This window comes from Megascapheus bottae, chromosome 14 (genome assembly GCF_031878675.1).
Source record: "Megascapheus bottae isolate mThoBot1 chromosome 14, mThoBot2.hap1, whole genome shotgun sequence".
Taxonomy (NCBI): Eukaryota; Metazoa; Chordata; class Mammalia; order Rodentia; family Geomyidae; genus Megascapheus; species Megascapheus bottae.
Genome location: NC_143522.1, coordinates 57,531,884 through 57,538,488, shown reverse-complemented (window position 1 = coordinate 57,538,488; position 6,605 = coordinate 57,531,884). Strand labels below are relative to the sequence as shown.

Here is a 6,605-nt window from a genome sequence, read left to right as displayed (position 1 = left end):
AACCACAAGGAACCCAGTGTTTGCCCATGGAACCCTTTGACTGCAAAATAGGAATACTGACTACCAAATCACATTTCATTTGAGTGCTGCTTTTCTAACAGTTCTTCATTGCAGTGATTCAAATCTATTGTGCAGAACATTAAGAGGTTAGATATTGGTGTGTATGAATACATTCTTAGTGATACAATTTAAAAATTAATGTAATGATATAATCCTGTTTTTACTGGAAGAACTGATTTTTGTAAAGAGTAAAAATATGGCTAAAATGAATAGAAATGTCTTAATGCCTAAGGAAGACATAGTATCTACTGCAAAAGATTTCTGTAATTTTATAGTGTTCATTCTTTTCTCTCTGAACCATTTTCCAAAAGCAAAGGAAGTCCTTATCTAAGTCTTCTAGTTTCATATTTCATTCTTTTTAGTTTAATTGCCATTGTGATTTGTTTATATAATTGCTAAAGAGAACTAAAAAACATCTAATTTGGATGGAAAGACATACATTGTATTTGAAATGTATATTTTTCCACTTCCAGTTTTAGAATTGATTCATTAAAAACTGGAAAGTGAATGTATGAAACTCAGATTTTCAAGTGCATGCACAGAATTTATCAATGTGAGTTTTCTTTGTCAGAACAGGTGATGCAGTGATTCCTCCCTGCTCCTAATTTTCTTACTTTCACCACTCTTAGGAATTTATATTGACTGTAGTAGTTATTTAGTCTTACTGAATCACCCAACTCTTTTCACACTTATTGACACATACATGTGTTACTAGAACTGCAATAACATACAGAGTTGTGCTGAGGATTAAGAAGTTCCTGGATATGTGGGATGTTTCCAGTACTGTTCCTAGAATTTAAGTATTTTATGTTTTATGAGCTATAGTGTACCTGTAATTATTCCTTAGAAGTGGGAAGACAGGTATTTTTATTGCATTTTAAAAATGAAAGTAAAGCTAAGATTTCATCCAGTAAGATATACAAATATTAGTATCAATTTTAAAACAATCAAAAGACAGAGCCCTGGACAGGTAGCTTAGAAAGTAAGAAACTTCTTTTACTTTATATTGTCTTTTCAGTCTGACATTACCCCTAGTGGAACCAGATGGCCAAGATTATTCTGCAGTTTGGATCTTGAACCCCAGGGATACATATTTTATTCCAAGAAAGACCAGGTAGGCGAAGAATGCCAAGACACAGTTAATCCATAAATTATTTCTATTCCCTGTTATACAAAGAGTATTATGTATTAGCTACTTCATTTTTCTGAATACTTTTGCCATATAACAAATATTGCAAGACATTTTGGGACCCATATCATTAAATTTCTTATATGAATTTCAGAGTCAATATCACTAAATTACATTAAAACTACTATGAACTTTGAGAAATGAGGTTAAAAAATTGTAATGCTAAAACTTATGAAATAGAACTTCCTTAGGTTTTACCCTATAGAGTAAAAATTTTTCCTTAATATCAGTTTTTGTCTTGGATTAAGAAAGGGTTTGCACATGAATTGGTGGTATCTAATCAAATCACGCAACACGAGTTATATAGAAATAACTTTAATTAAAAAAACACATATAGAAGGAAGATTATAATATCAGACATGACAAAGATTTGAATTTATTTGCCAGGAAACCTTGAGTTTGTCTGGCTTTTGTTTTCTTTTTCTTTAAAAATAAACGTACAGTAAAACTACACGCAAAAGTTTGTAACTGTTGAATCTGAATGTTTTCCCCTTTGCAGGAACCAGTATAATTTCCAATCCTGAACAAATATTTGGGTGTCAGACTCCACAGACTCTAGACCACATGGCCAGAGTTTTCAGTAATGGGCACTACAACTTAAATTACTTTTTTTTTACATGACAAAATGTGATTTATACAAATTGTCCTTAACTTTCACATAGAAGAAAAAAATAATATCATAGCTTTAAAAGAAATTATCCACCATGCACATTCTTCTGTATCTAATATTGAAGTCTTGACCTTTGAAAATGTTATAATTCTCAATCTAGGATACAAGTAAGAATGGATGTTTTAATGAGTAGAGAAAGCTACCACAAAAAAAGACCAAATTAGCTAGAAATATAGTAAGGTTTCCATACTAGCTAAACATTAGCTAGAAATACAACCATTTATGAAGTTTTGTAATACTAGAACTTTTCTGTTTGTTGCACAGTTTAAATTTGTGTTTTTTCTTCACTGCGAACAGGTAAAATTCAAATTGAATTTTCAAAGATGTCATAGCTAAAATACATCCATATTTAACTCTTAGTTTGATTGTCTCAGTTCTGGTAGGCATAAAACAGAAAGTAGCCTGTGGTTAGTCCAAGAGATACCAGTGATTTCAGATAAATGAGTATTGTGTTACCTTGTAAAAAAATTAATCTTTAAGTAGTTATACAAAATAGTTACCATTTAACAAAGCAGTTCATTTTCACCCCTTTCAACATTCTTACCTGTTCTTCCCAATCCCCCTTCCCTCAATTTTGTTTTTTTTTGTGGGTCATGGGGCTTGGAGTCGACCTGGGCCATGTCCCTAAGCTTTTCACCTCAAGGCTACCGCCCTACCCCTGGGCCTGGGCCTTGTCCCAGAGCTTTTCGCTAAAGGCTATCACCTTACCCTTGAGCTAAGCCCCACTTTCCATTTTCTAGGGGTTAACTGGAGATAAGAGTCTCATGTCCTTTTGTGCCCAGGCTGGCTTTGAACCTTGATCCTCAGATCTCAGCCTCCTGAATAGGTAGGATTACAGGCATGAGCCACCACGGTCAGCCCTTCAGTCATTTTTCTTAAATTTATAAGAAATACATTGAATTATTGATTGCATTCTCACCTCCTCTACCCTCTTCTATTCATGGTCTATCCCTCTCTCCCTAATGCCTCCCCCGTTCAAGTACCCATTTCCTGGTGTTTTCCTTGTGGAACTTAATTGTTAACTTTCTAAGGAATGCACTACATGAGTTCTACCATTTTTTTTTTTTTGCCAGTCCTGGGCTTCAGCTCAGGGCCTGAGCACTGTCATTGGACTTTCTCAAGGCTAGAGTTCTACCACTTGAACCTCAGCACCACTTCCGGCTTTTTTCTATGTATGTGGTACCGAGGAATTGAACCCGGGTCTTCATGCATGCTAGGCAAGCACTTTAACCACTAGGCCAAACTCCCGGCCCGAGTTCTACCATATTTTACTTAATACCTTCGTACACTCTTGCATACCACCCAACGTATTTATGTATAATTTTATAGACTAATTATAGCTTCCACATATGAGAGAAAACATGGGACGTTTATCTCTCAGGGCATGTCTTTCTTCACAAAACAACTTTTTTCCAGGTCCTTCCATTCTTTTGCAAATACTTCTTAAAAGGCTTTATTTCTCAGCTATCTTTTGTATATTTACCAGACAACAGATTTTTCTTTGTTTGCTTACAGTATTTGTGACAATTTTCCTGTGCATACAAGCTCCAGAGGGAGTATTTCCAGGGTCCCCTCTCTGAGGTACAATGTGGGGGAGTCTGGTGGCAAGAAGCTTTCCCTCCTGGGAAGATCTGAGCCTTGGGTAACTGGGCCCACAGGGAACCTTGGTTTCTGTTTACTCTTGCTTCATATCTATGAGTAGTAAATGGGCCTTGTCTAACTTGTACTTGGCAGACACAATACCTCACAGAATTTACTAGGCTACATCTTAGATTCTAAAATAGTAGACTTTGAATGCTAATTAAACAAGCAAACAAACAAACAGGAAACCTATTTACAAAATGATCATAGGGAAGGCCTTAAAATTTTATATAGATTACCCTATGAATACTATGTTATTTTTCAGACAGATAACTAATATCATTTCATAGATCTGTTTGGTATAATGTACTTCCCCAAATAGAAAATCAATAGAAAAATTTGAGTTTTTGAAGTACAATGTAAAAGGTCTCCAGGAAGGCATTTTGCTCTACCAGTTTTCAGTTCTTTAAATGAGACACATAGAAAACACCCAACTAAAACAGTTTCATCTGATTTTCTAACCGTTAGCACAGCTTAAAATATACTCACAAACTAATGTCTGCAAACATTTTGATTGCAGCTATTTCACAAGGCAGAATGTGAAGCTAACAGTAAGTAAATTTCTTGAAATAAAGAATGGTAGGTCTTGTAAATGGTTTAGGATTAATATGTTTTAAGTAAATGAAAATTAGTGTGTTAAATGAACCTTATAAAAAAGGATTGCAAAGGTATAGGGAACAGTCTCTCTGGGGTAGATTAAAATCCACCTATGTGTATGACACAAGAGAGATTTTCTTTTTTTTTCCTATTTAGAAAAGTTTACTGAACATTATTCTTGCATCACACTTAAGAAAAACTTAATTTTCCCTGAAGGCATCCTTCATTTCACATGCTTGGTATTTTTTTTGGGGGGGGTAGTAAAAATATAATTAAATATGAAATTAGTAAAAGGCAGAATATAAAACATGCTAAGCAAAAACAAGTCCAAAAAGTCACCATAGAGCCATAGAATATTTCCTATGGTACATGTCTTCTGTGTAAATCATATCTTAATGGAATTTTTAGAACCATATTTAAATAGTTTCGCAATTTGCTGACTGTATCATATTTTGCTTCCATTACATAATCTGCTGCTTGTATTATTACAGTGACTATACCTTCAATGATCCCCAAAATGTAACCAAAAGTTTTGTTGTTGTTGTTTTTAAAAGAATTGCAGCTATTTCTCACCTTTTGTGTAGTTTCCTGAGATTTCAGCCCCACTGAAGTCAAAGCCAGGATTCTCTTTTTGGAACCTCTCTAGCGTGAGCTTTCTCTGCATCTGGTCTTGTACCCAAGGGTCAGCGGCATATTCAGATTCTACTAAGCAAGTCCAACAGTTGGCTGCATCTCTCTTTGTCAGAACAATTCGGACCATTTTTCTATCCTCCAAAGTCCATGTTCCTTCATCAGCTATTGTGGAATCGAAGAGCTAGCCCTTGAGGATCTCGTGGCCGGCCATGGCCAGCTCCACTTGCCGGCTCTGCAGGCCGCACTGCACGTCCTGCGCGCGCGTGCCGGGCTGCACCCGCACCTCCATGAACACCTCCTTCAGCGTCTGGTACCACTGGCCCCAAGGCGTCCCGCATGGCACCACCCCTCTGCGCTCCTCGAACGGGGCCGACATGCTCCCGTCCCGGCCACGGGCACCGGCTCCGGCCCCACTGCCCCGAGAGATTTTCTTTTAGAAACCATCTCATTCTTTCCAACTGCCTGGGCTTTGTGCCTCCTAAGATGATTGGAAGAAATGGACATTACAAATATATTTAGAATCTTTTTTCATTAGAATACCAAACTCATCCATCAGCTGGTGAGGTCAGCTGGCACACACCTGTATTGAAATGTTCCTGTGGCTATAATGTGCCCCACCTGACAGACATGTGACTCACTTAACTCAGCAAGTGATCCCCATAAACACCACAGACCAGCCTTCCACACACAGGGATTGCTTCTCTTTGTCTGTCTGAAGTTATATGGCTTATGCTCAGTAGAGATTGAACGATAACTTGTGAAGGCACCAGTTCCCATTTCATTTCAATATAATTAAAATATTACATTGAAATGAAATGGCTTACACTACATCCTACAAATTGAGATGTAGTCTGATGCTGGTGAAAAATGTGTAATCCTCATTTTAATTATTTGAAATGGTTTAGAAAAGCAAAACAACACACATATTATTTGCTCATATTTTAAAGAGAATATGGCACCTGCTGGTATCACTAGTATTGGTATCCCTTTAAACATGTAGTCTGTGCTGGGTGCAAGCTATACAGGAGTCACAGATCTGAGGATTGAGGTTTAAAGCCAGCCCAGGTAATAAAGTTTGAGAAAATCTTATCTCCAATTATGCAATAAATAGCTAGAAGTAGAGGAGTAGTTCAAGTGGTAGATTGCCAGTTTTGAGTGAAAAAAATCTGACAGAACCCAGGCCTTGAGTTTCAAGCCTCAGTACTAGCACAAGAACAAACTCAGAAACCAATCAGTAATTCCATTACTGATTTTCAAGTTCAACATGTTGATGATGAAGGATGACCCTGCTTGAAATTCCCAGTAACAGGGTGTTGGAATGCAAAAAAGGAAAAGCAACAGAATGCTGGTAGCTCTCACCTGCAAATCCTGGCTACTCAGGAGACTGAGATATGAGGATCCCAGTTCAAAGCCAGCCAGGGTAGAAAAGTCTGGGAGACTCTGATCTCCAATTAACCACCCTAAAACCAGAAGTAGAGCTGTAGCTTTACATGGTAGAGCACTAGCCTTGAACAAAAGAGTTCAGGACAGTGCCCAGTTCATGCCCCAGGACGAACAAAGAACAACAAAAAAAGAAAAGAAAAAGGGAAAGCAGAAATAAGTGTACATCATTTCTAGTTTTTCAGTTTATGCTGCAGTTTCTCACAGAGATAAATGCTATTAATTTAAATATCATGTTTGGATAGAATAAAGCATAACAATTTAAATTCGGCTTTATTGAAGTTTCTTTTTAGCTCAACTTTCTCATTTGGCAAATAATAATTGGAGCAAATGCTTTTGGATAAAGTTTATTTAGTTCCTTTGGGGAGTAGTAAC

General features: G+C 36.8%; 1 pseudogene; it reads right to left on the bottom strand.

Moving 5' to 3' along the window:
- Positions 1-4,719: 4,719 nt before the first annotated feature.
- On the bottom strand, positions 4,720-5,166 carry LOC150055373 (nudC domain-containing protein 2 pseudogene; annotated as a pseudogene).
- Positions 5,167-6,605: the final 1,439 nt, after the last annotated feature.